The sequence below is a fragment of the Berghia stephanieae genome, chromosome 3, assembly GCF_034508935.2.
Source record: "Berghia stephanieae isolate SIO BIC M18660-M18661 chromosome 3, UCSD_Bste_1.3, whole genome shotgun sequence".
Classification (NCBI taxonomy): domain Eukaryota; kingdom Metazoa; phylum Mollusca; class Gastropoda; order Nudibranchia; family Aeolidiidae; genus Berghia; species Berghia stephanieae.
In genome coordinates this window covers 11,414,204-11,426,703 of record NC_088362.1, presented here as the reverse complement: position 1 = coordinate 11,426,703, position 12,500 = coordinate 11,414,204, and the positions used below count along the sequence as shown (strand labels likewise).

The window sequence follows — 12,500 nt, the reverse complement described above, 5'->3', positions numbered from 1 at the left end:
ATGTTGGGACAAATCTGTTGCTTTTAGTTCATAAAAATCTGCCTATAGATAGTATGCGCTTGGCGAGGAAGCTCACAACATTGCCATCCGGAAGTATAACGGACCAACACACAAAACTGTGTGTATCCATGAACGTTTATAGTCAGGTTAATACAGTTCAGTGAGCATTACTCATAAACGCGGATGGCAAAAAACAATAACAAAGACATGAGTGACGTCATCTTCGTACTATCTATATACACCCTGTTACTTAAATTGGTATGTCACCTATATGATTCAATAGACTTCAACAGTCATTTTGTGGCCAAAGATGGGCATTTTGACGTCATTTTTTGGTCAGTGTCAGGCTATAAGTTAACGATGGCTACGCTGACACTGACCAAAAAATGACGTCAAAATGCCAGGCTTTGGCCACAAAAGAAAACAAATTGTGAGTTGTTCAATAGTTCAACCAATGGGACACTTGTTTCCATGAGCACAACTGACGACAACTCACTAGGAGGTGCAAAAACCAAATAATGACGTCAAAATGCCAGTCTTGTTGGGTTTCAGTAGCAGGCTATAGATAGTATGCAGATGACGTCACTCAGGCCTTTGTTATTGATTTTGCCATCCGCGTTTATGAGTTGTTCTCAGTAAACTGTATTAACCAGACTATAAAAGTTCATGGTTACACAGAGCTTGTGTGTTGGTCCGTTATACTTCCGGATGGCAATGTTGTGAACTCCTTGGCCGAGCGCATTCTATATATAACTTAACGATGGCTACGGTTCTACCGCCTAGTGAGTTGTCGTTAGTAGAGCTCAAGGAAACAAATTATTTCATTGGTTGAACTATTGAATACAACTGGCAAAAGACTGGCATTTTGACGTCATTTTTTTGGTCAGTGTCAGGCCATAACTTGACGAAGGCCACGGTTATATTCACTCGTGGATTTTTGTGAGCTTTTTGGCTAAATGCATAGGATCAAGAGTCTGACTCTGACCAAAAAAAGTCAAAATATAAATCTACGACTACAAAAGAAAACAAATCGTGAGTTGTATTCAATAATTCAACCAATGGGATCATTTGTTTCCTTGGGAACTACTAATGACCACGCACCAGGCGGCACACTAATCTAGAAAAATGACAAAAGACAAGTCTTAATCCTCTCCTTACCAACCATAGGAAAATCGTCACATTCGTTACGATACAACCAGCACTTTTATCATTCAGATTTCTTTTGTAAATTACACAATTTAGAGCAAAATGTTTTATTTCAGCTATAAAAACGTGACAATTTGATGTAGAGTTCATTTTGTTGATCAATATTATGTATAGAATGTACTTGGTGCTTTTCTGTTTGAGTAAGAAAAAAATAATCTTGTGTTGGAAGGGTGTTAAATTTTGGGAGAAATCTTGAAAATGGCTGGTAAGGAAAGGGTTAAGGGTAAACGAAGGCGACGGTCTGGGAGTATAGATAGAACGAAGATGACGTCACTCAAGCCTTTGTTATTGTATTTGCCATCCGCGTTTGTGAGTGATTCTCACTAAACTGTATCAACCACACTATAAAATTTCATGGTTACACAGTTTTGTGTGTTGGTCCGTTATACTTCCGGATGGCAATGTTATGAGCTTCTTAGCCAAGAGCATACTATCTATAGATAGTGTGCGCTTGGCTAGGAAGCTCACAACATTGCCATCTGGAAGTATAACGGACCAACACACAGAACTGTGTGTAACCTTAAACGTTTATAGTCTCGTTAATACAGTTTTGTGAGAATTACTCACAAAAGCGAATGGCAAAAACGATTAACAATGGCCGGAATGACGTCAACTTTGATCTATCTCAGAGCAAGATTCTTTTTTTTTCTATTTGGGGGGGGGGGGGAAGGGGCTTGTCAATGATGTGTCGATTTAAATTCTAAAAAAGGGTAGAGGTCCTACCTTGTTTCTTGAAACCAAGTCATAATACAGCACAGTACAGAATGTAAAAAGCACCACATTAATACTCTTTCAAACATTAATTTAAACGAGTTATAAATTTCAATTTAGGGATTAAAAATTCCATGAATCCAATTTAAAAAATATTTCCAGCAAAGACTTTGACAAGAGGAATAGAACTATGTAAATTATATAAAATCACATTGTTTGGAAATATCACAGAAAGTATAAACAGGCGAAGCGATCAAAACTTGTCCTCTCTGTCCCACCACTACACACAGTACCAGAGAGGTAGCTTGGATTATTCTGAACAAGTGTGTAAATAGGGTGCTAGACAAAGAAAGATAGAAAATTACAGGAATAAAAACCATCCCAAAAAATCAGTCTACCTCGACTGGGGATCGAACCTCAGACCTTCTGATTACCGGTCAGACGTGCTAACTACCATCACACTACAGAGGCTCCCGATAGTTGGGACAATTTATATTTCACAAGGTTACACGTTTTACAGCTGTGAACCCTCACTTGCATCAAACAACACATACATTGAACACGAGAGGACGAGAACGAAGGCATTTGAGTTGCTCCATTTTATTGTTTGAAAATATCCAATTAAGTAGCAGGCACCATTTGTAAGATAAAGATCTGAAGTGTGTATGAAAGGTGTCAGACAAAGCAAGACAGAAAAATACAACAAAACAAACATCCCCCAAAATCCCGGTCAACCTCGACGGAAGATCGAATTGGAGAATTCTTGTGTCTGAACGTTTTCAATTAAAGACTTTATAAAATTTCAATAGGAAGGATTTATATTTTGTCTTGTTGTTTGTTGAATAATCAATCATTCTTTTTACGAATGGGTGGGGTTGCTTTGGGATTTTATTTTAATCTTATCCCGACGTTCAGAAAAGTATCTCTCAATATTCTGCATTGCAGTTTTCTCTTAGTATTCTGCATTGCAGTTGTTTGCATTAGGGTTTTTAAAACACAATATTCTGCATTGCAATTTCTCTTAGTATTCTGCATTGCAGTTGTTTAAAACACAATATTCTGCATTGAAATTTCTCTTAGTACTCTGCATTGTAGTTTTTTAAAACACAATATTCTGCATTGCAATTTCTCTTAGTACTTAGTCCTCTGCATTGCAGGTTTTTTTAAAACACAATATTCGGCATTGCAGTGTTTGATGTAACAAGAGATGGAGTGAGTAGGAAAGTGCCAGAAGACAATAGAGAATAAATATTTCGCGGCGGTGATGGGGGTTTAAACCCGCGGTCTTACTGGTACGACAACTTCGCCTGGCCGGGAAGAGCGTGACTCTATCGTATGAGCTATCCACGATCCCAAATAAGTGCCTGCTCCACTCACTTTTTCAGAGTTTGATGTAGACGTCTAATCTTTTTTGGCTAAAGAAGTGTTTTGGAAATTTCCGATTAAGTATCTTATTCTATTGTGAACTTGTTTACAACCTTTTTCACTCTTTTTATTTTTTAGTTTGTTTAAAACTGTCCTCCAGTGTTCAATATAGATGTGTTTTGTGATGCAGTCAGGGTTCACAGAGAAAACGCGTACTACCTACCCTTATGAAGATTATAGATAGTATGCGCTTGGCTAAGAAGCTCATAACATTGCCATCCGGAAGTATAACGGACCAACACACAAAACTGTGAGTATCCATGAACGTTTATAGTCAGGTTAATTACAGTTCAGTGAGCATTACTCATAAACGCGGATGGCAAAAACAATAACAAAGACCTGAGTGACGTCATCTTCGAACTATCTATAGGCATTGAATCGTCACAACTCTCAGGTAACCTCACTCTCTGGTTTATTCGGTAGCATGGCTGACCGATGAGGAGGTCCAAGGTTCGATCCCAAATCAAAGCAGGCTTATTGTTTTGGATTATTATCTTGCCTTGTATTTTTCTCTAGGCTTTGTCTGGCACTGTAATGTACACACTATTGCAGATCTTTATGTATAACATGAAACGTTAAAAGTCTGAGCAAATAGATTGTGTGCGCTTGGTTAATACAGTTTAGTGAGAATTACTCACAAACATGGAAGCAAACAAAAAAAAAAAAAACAATTAAAAAAAAATAATAACAAAGGCCTGAGCGATGTCATCTTTAGTTGAGTGACGTCAAATCCATTCCTTCAATAAATCCGTTTAGCAGTTGGATTATATATGAATGGATTGTGTTATGCCTATGCAAACGGAAAATTTAAAGGTAAAATAAGTGTTCTTTTGTCTCTCTCTGTGTTGGCAGAATCCATGTATTGAACGGTTTGCAAAAAATGCAGCTTGGGTAATTATTTGCAAAATGATTCAATTTGTTTGTCCATCTTTGAAAGATTTTCACGTGAACCAATAAATTTTGTGAAATTTATTTTAACATAATTTGATGTAAACACAAACTTCTCGTTTGAAAGAGATGTAAAGTCAACAAAACAAAGTAGCTTGGAATACTATTTTTTTAAAGTTTCAATGGGCATGATCTATATTAACTTTCCATGTGCTCGAGGTCATTGGTCACATTGCAAAATGTGCTCAAAGTGACCCACTTAGTGAAAAGTGTTCACAGCTTTTTAAATATCTAACATCACGATAGGTCATTTTATTCAGCTTGACACATGGGTATGTTTATAACATTTGTATACAAAGCAGTATGTTTACATTTGTTAAGAAATATCCAATCGTTGGACAACAACAAATCATGTGATTGATGACCTGCTTTTATGAAAACATGAATATAAATCGCTCCCATTAAAGACTTTGTATTTTAACCCTATTTTCATACTAAAATAGAAAGTCCTATTTCTTGATTTAGGGTCCATTTGTCCCTCCCCCCCCCCCCCCCCCCCCCCCCCCCCCTCCTCCTCTGACTTGCAAAGAGAAACATTACTAGAAAGTCCTATTTACTGAGTTAGGGTCCATTTGGCCCCCATGACTTGCAGATGGTAAAATACTAGAAGGTCGTATTTTCTTATTTGGGGGCCATTCGACCCCCATGATTTTTCTATGGAAAATTCAGTTAACCCTCTCCTTACCAACTGTAGAAAATCGTCACATACGTTACGATACAACCAACATTTTTCTTATTCAAATTTCTTTTGTACATCATAAAATTTAAAGAATAGGAACAGTTTGTTGTAGAGCATGTTTTACTAAAGAAATTATGAATCGGTAGAACTTTACTACTATTGTTTTTGAGTGAGAAAAAATATATATTTGTGTTAGTTGGGTGTGAAGTTCAGGGGGAAATCCTGAAAATGGCTAGTAAGGAGAGAGTTAAAATAATATTTTCTCATTAAAGATATAGATAGTTCGAAGATGACGTCACTCAGGTCTTTGTTATTGTTTTTTGCCATCCGCGTATATGAGTGATGCTCACTGCACTGTGTTCACCCGACTATAAAGGTTCATGGATACACGCCGTTTTGTGTGTTGGTCCGTTATTCTTCCGGACGGCAATGTTATGAGCTTCTTAGCCAAGCGCATACTATCTATAGGGTTACATCATTTTGTTGTCTTTGTTGTGACATCATGCATCTATTTATTTAGTGACATAGTCATGTCAATATGATCCACAACTTACTGGTAGATGGCATCTACAATCATTAACTCAAGTATTTTTGTTTCCTGTTTTCTGTCCAATACGATAAGAGCCAGTTTCAGTTACCTAATCTTTCATCAACTCTAATCAAGAAACATCCAAGTAAGTACTAACTCTTATTCTTTCTGTTCATTAAAAGTGTGACGTATGAAGATGATTCTTATACTTATCCTATGTAACAAAAATTAATCGATAGTATCATTAATTTTATGATTGTAGTACCAGCTAGAATCAATCGCTAAATATGAAATGATTAAACAATAATGGATAAATGAAAGTATTAATATTCAATTTAATGTTTCTTCCAATACTTGCCTTACTTTCGTGTCTTACTTAGTTTTTCTTATTGTGTGTACCCTACCTTCCCACATATTTGTTTGTAACTTCTTATATGATTATATGACAAGTGATTTATTTTCTCGTACCGTTATTAAATCTCTAGGTGAACTAAATTATCTTGAATGTCTACATTATGTTTCAGTCATATTGTAATAATTTGCTTGCCAAATGGTTTGTCTGTTGTTTTTTTAAAATTCAGCCATCCGTTGTGTGGTCTAAATTATGTTGCATTGGACCTAATACAAATTATTATTATTATTATTATTATTATTATTATTATTATTATTATTATTATTATTATTATTATTATTATTATTATGAAAGAAACAGCTTCCTCTGTTGAAATCTTTAGTATTTTTCTCTAGGCTAGGGCTATTGGTGAGTACTGACCAATAGGTGTCAGCGCCTGTTGGTCAGTACTAAATAAGAGGTGTCACCGGCAATTGATCAGTACTGACGAACACATGGCCTTTTCGTCAGTGCTGACAAAGACCTTTTCAAACTTATTCGTCACTACTGGATATTCCATTAGTAATAATAATTATAATATAAAAAATCCCAGGCCTACTTATCCCATGACCGTTAGTGACACTTAGACAAATTTGATTTAAGTTTAACGCGTGGGGCAACGGAATGACTCTCGTTGTTTTATGTCGCCATAAGATTCTTGTTATTATTTTATTGTCCATTCTATATATGTATTAGTTTGGGTTTGTTAGTTGTTGTTGTTGTTTTGTTTTTTTTTTTTTTTTTGGGGGGGGGGGTTTAATTTTTTAATTAATTAATTTATTTATTTATTATTTTTTAAAATTTTTTTGGTTTATTTTGCTCATTCAGCCCACGCCAGCTTGTTGCTGGCTTCAGTTCTAAATTCATAATCAAAACCACGACGACCCAAGAAAGAGCAGATTTATTATGTAATGACAATCTTGTAAATTATTCTAACAATGGTATTGGCATGTCTCGACAATTTCCCACAATCGTCTATTTGTAATGAATAGAATTGTTATAAAAGAATCCGTGAGGAGTGGAGATTTTGAATATTTACATAAGAGTTAGGGAACACAATGACCCGCGTTCAAGCGTAAGAAAAATAGCCGGTTTGAAAGTCATGACAATTTCCTATAAAACGTGTCATGTCGGGCTGATTGAAAATGTTCAAAATTGATTTTATATGTACAAAATCTATAAAACTTGTGTTGAGTTATTGTTTTATTAAAGAGAATGATTAAAATTTGTTAAACTGACAAAACTATAGGACGTGTTGAGTTTGTGTGTGTATTTTATTAAAGAGAATGACCAGATTCTGTTAAACTGACAAAATCGATAATTTCACATGAAATGACCAATGGTTTTACTGTTAAATCTTTTTTTTTTTTTTTTTGCTATAATTTGGTTAATTCAGATATTATACCGTTTGGAAGATTTGGGTGACATATGTTGTGAACAGAGCTCCCAGAACATCGATTGTTGCGGTTTGTATATGATAATATCTCGTATAGATAGTATGCGCTTGGCTAAGAAGCTCATAACATTGCCATCCGGAAGTATAACGGACCAACACACAAAACTGTGTGTATCCATGAACGTTTATAGTCGGGTTAATACAGTTCAGTGAGCATTACTCATAAACGCGGATGGCAAAAATCAATAACAAAGACCTGAGTGACGTCAACTTCGAACTATCTATAGTTTGGAGGAAAGAACAACTTAGATACGAAATCGGTTGGAAATGTTATGAAATGAGTTTCGCGAAAATCAATGGTTGTGGTTTGGAGACGATAGTTTGGAGGTCATGGCGGCCTACACATCGCTCGAACATCATGGTTTATACACGTCTTCATGTATCATTGACCAGTACCACAGCTTTTCGACAAATTAAATGGCAGCGACAGACAGGCTTTCGGTTTACTATATTTTGGGGCAATTGAAGTTAGGATTGAATTAATTGACTTTATCTTGGAAACACGATTGTTGTAACTAAGGCGAGAGATTTTGATCTAGACAAAATAGAATCAAAGTATTTGTAACACGAGATAAACTGTTTGTTATGAGTTACGGTTCTTGAATCAAGTTCTAAAAGCCATACGGGTCAATAAGACAGGGTTGATCCTAGATTCTATGAACTTGTGACAATCATTATTCTTGAAGTTTACTCAGTGTCTAAGACATTACGTTGTGATAAAAGGCAGGCAATGCAAGACGATAAACGGTCAAGGTTACACATAGTTTTGTGTGTTGGTCCTTTATATTTCCGGATGGCAATGTTGTGAGCTTCTTAGCCAATCGCACTGCATCTATTCCCGTCACCAACATTTGATATCATCATTTGATCCCTTCATCATCATAATAGGGAACACAAGTGTGATGTCAAAAAAACTGATTCCGATCTCAATGGAAGTGTAAACCAATCTTCTAGAGGACTGGATACCTTGTGTAATTGATCTTCTGGTTTCAGATTGATGGCATCTTACTTTCTGGTCTAAATTTAATATGCTGGTCGTCAATCAAAGATCCTCTTTCTTCGCTCTTTTACATCCCATAACCTTAAGAATCTGCCAACGGTATACATCCTGCTACTAACTGAAACTAATAAAATTATGCACCTATGATTCAATATGTGACCTCCAAAGGACTGATCAAATACACACTTCCCATGACTTTGGAACCGGAAGAGTAGAAGATGTGACGTCACCATTCTCTGCCCTATTACGATTGCAACTATACTTTCTGTACTTCTCATTACTGTCTCCACCACCAATATATATATTGCAACCACATATTATGACTATCATACGATAGGTGGATATTCATTTAGCACAGGGACCAACTCCCCCTTTCCTTCCAGTTCTAGTGCATCCTAAAATCTTGACAGGAAGTGTTCTCATAGGCCAGTTTAAATCTTTCGCGCCAGAAAAACAGTTGACAAAAGATGATAGATGTCGGGTAGATTTTAACATGAGAGGACTAACAAGTTGAGAACAGACCTTAAAAAGGACAACAAAGGGGAGAGAATAAACAACAAGATTGATTCCCCCCCCCCCTTTGCACCCTATAATACGAATGACTACCATAAATAAACCCCAGGTCCCAAGCCCAAGACTTCAGGGAATCACGAGTTAAAGGTGCATAGATCTCATACTCGTCCCTGGAATAGGAAAGCCCATTCCCCCCCCCCCCCCCACCCCCCAATCCCCTCTTCCGCCCTCTCCCAATGGATTATTCTCATTATTGCCAGAAAAAGAAGTTTGCTTTCAAGACAATGGAAGAGATTTCACCGATTTAAAATACACCCCCCAAGGCGTCACGCATCAGTGAGAATGTGCGTTGGAGACCTGGATGAACAAGGATGCCAGTTTGGCATTTCGACACCAAATAATTTGGTCTGGTTTCTCGGGTTTGAAAAATTCTACTTGTTTAATTAATAAATTTGCACAAATCTCACGTAAATCGACAAAATAGGGTGGAACCAAGGCATTTTCCTGTGACTAGTATGAGACAGGAAATGCGGATTTATTTGTCGGAGAACATGTTATTTTTAAAAAAAGGCATTTCCCCATAATTTTGACATTTTGTTATGACTTATTTTGCATTCCTTTACGCAATCTTGCATCGTCAGTACAAGCCCCAGTGTCCGTGACTCGGTCAGTACTGACCAATAGGCGCCAGTACCCGTGGGTCTGTCAGAACTGACCAATATCACTCCGTTTTCTCTATAAAGTCATGGGGGCCAAATGACCCCCAAATCAGGAAATCGTAGTTTCTGTATTTTTTTCTCTTTGAAAGTCATGGGGGCCATTTCGACACCATATCGGAAAATCTCACATTCCAGATGAGCATGCTCAGTGTGAGTAAACTATGCACGTGACAAGCATGACATTTTGCATGGACATGAACCGCATCATTTTAGGAAAAGTCACCAAATTTCAAATCTCTGCGTCAAAAATTGACTGTTTTATGAATAAAAAACACACCCTGGGGTCTTTTTGCCCCCCCCCCCCCCCCCCCCAAAAAAAAAAAATAATAAATAAATAGCGGGACTCAAACCCCAGGCAAGTGCCATGCCACGAGACCACTTATCAGATCTTAAAAAGTGATTTTATGGACAGGTATTTGACAAAAATGTTGATTTTATAATTCACAGTGAAAATAATGGATATGTTTTGTTATGCGTTTAGGTAAAATCGGTGCCCCTTTAGATCTCTATGATTATGCCAACGTAATATAATATATTTCCTTTCCTTGTTTACCTGAAGAAGGCCAAAGGCCGAAACGTCGTTTACTTTATTTTGTATCTTTTATAAATAGCATACGCTTGGATAAGAAGCTCACAACATTGCCATCCGGAAATATAACGGACTAACACACAAAACTATGTGTAACCTTGCACGTTTATAGTCTGGTTAATACAGGTTAGTGAGATAAATTCATAAACGCGGATGGCAGAAAAAAACAATAAACCGATAACAAAGACATGAGTGACGTCAACTTCCTACTATCTATAGATAGAAACTCACAACATTGCCACCCGGAAGTATAACGGACCAACACACAAAACATGTGTTACCTTAAAGGTTTATAGTCTGGATAATACAGTTTAGTGAGAATTACTCATAAACGCGGATGGAAAAAAAAACAATAACAAAGACCCGAGTGACGTCATCTTCCTATTATCTATAAGAGTCATTTTGACTCCCTTTATTTTACTTTAACATAATATTATATGTCAATTTGTAATGTGTGGAAATGAGCAAACCAAATAACTAGCTGATGTGTGAAGTATTTGGATTGCGCTAAACACTCCATTGTGTTCAAACAGATATGATTAAATATTAATGCTTGATTGCGTGTGTTCAATGTGATCTCAAACGTTTTATTGATATAACAACTTCTCTAAACAATGCGAGGATCGTAACTCGATGACGGATATTGAATGAAAGACAAAACGATCGATATTCTTAGAACTTTGATTCCATTCGTTTTAACTATTACTATTACATAATAATAATATTGAGCTTTTATATAGATAGTTCGAAGATGACGTCACTCAGGTCTTTGTTATTGTTTTTTGCCATCCGCGTTTATGAGAAATGCTCACTGAATTGTATTAACCCGACTATAAACGTTCATGGATACATACAGTTTTGTGTGTTGGTCCGTTATACCTCCGGATGGCAATGTTATGAGCTTCTTAGCCAAGCGCATACTATCAATAGATAGAACGAAGTTGGCGTCACTCGGGTCTTTGTTATTGGTTTTGTTTTTTTTGCCATCCACGTTTATGAGTAATGCTCACTGAACTGTATTAACCTGACTATAAACGTTCATGGATACACACAGTTTTGTGTGTTGGTCCGTTATACTTCCGGATGGCAATGTTATGAGCTTCTTTGCCAAGCGCATACTATCTATAGCGAACTATCTATAGATAGAACGAAGTTGGCGTCACTCGGGTATTTGTTATTGTTTTTTTTTTTTTTGTTTTTTTTTTTTGCCATCCACGTTTATGAGTAATTCTCACGTAACTGTTTTAACCAAACTATAAAAGTTCATGGTTACACATAGTTTTGTGTATCGGTCCGTTATAATTCCGGGTGGCAATGTTGTGAGCTTCTTATCAAGGCGCATACTATCTATAAAGCCATCATTATCACCATCACCATTGGATTCAATAGTCTGATGTCACGTCGCCCAGCAACGGCGGTCATCGTGGTTTTAAACAATGAAAATCGGTACTATTTATTCTTCATGCTGGCTAGAACATTTCATATGTCTTGTCATCAGAATGTGTAAAAGTCAAAACATGATCAGATTTATAATGGGTTTTTTCTCCTCTGGATACGCTTTTATGCTCGTCGGAGTAATATTTCACAAGGGCGTCCACCATTGTTGCAATAGTTTAGAGCCAGTTATTAAGTTATCATGCGTCATTACGAGGGAAGTGATGTTACGACTGTTGAAGCGTATTATGGGAGCGATCTATAGATAGTATGCGCTTGGCTAAGGAGCTCACAACATTGCCATCCGGAAGTATAACTGGCCAACACACAAAACTGTGTGTAACCATGATCGTTTATAGTCTGGTTATTACAGTTTAGTGAGAATTACTCATAAACGCGGATGGCAAAAAACAATAACAAAGACCTGAGTGACGTCATCTTCGAACTATCTATAGATAGTATGCAGATGACGTCACTCAGGCCTTTGTTATTGTTTTTGCCATCCGCGTTTGTGAGTTGTTCTCACTAAACTGTATTAACCAGACTATAAAAGTTCATGGTTACACAGAGTTTTGTGTGTTGGTCCGTTATACTTCCGGATGGCAATGTTATGAGCTTCTTAGCCAAGCGTATACTTTCTATATTCATGTTTTCGTCCAACCGAGTCATCAATCACATGATTTGTTGAGGTCCAACGATTGGATATTTCTTAACAATTGTAAACACACTGCTTTGTTTATGAAAGTTGTAAATATACTCGTATGTTAAGCTGACCAAAATGACCAATCGTGATGTAAGATATTTCAAAAGCTGTGAATACTTTTCACTACGTGGCTCATTTTGAGCACGCTTTGCCATGTGACCAATTACCGCGAGCACATGGAAAGGGAATATAGATAG

The 12,500-nt window shown here is 36.8% G+C and overlaps 1 protein-coding gene across 1 annotated transcript in view; it reads right to left on the bottom strand.

Annotated features, from left to right (window-relative positions):
- The window catches only part of LOC144967150 (beta-1,4-N-acetylgalactosaminyltransferase bre-4-like), a 322,329-nt gene extending 319,853 nt beyond the window's left edge, over positions 1-2,476 (bottom strand). Inside the window, exon 1 of the mRNA XM_078904026.1 lies at positions 1,930-2,476. The gene's annotated coding sequence lies outside the window, so the exon portion shown is untranslated. The remainder of the gene's footprint in view (positions 1-1,929) is intronic.
- Positions 2,477-12,500: the final 10,024 nt, after the last annotated feature.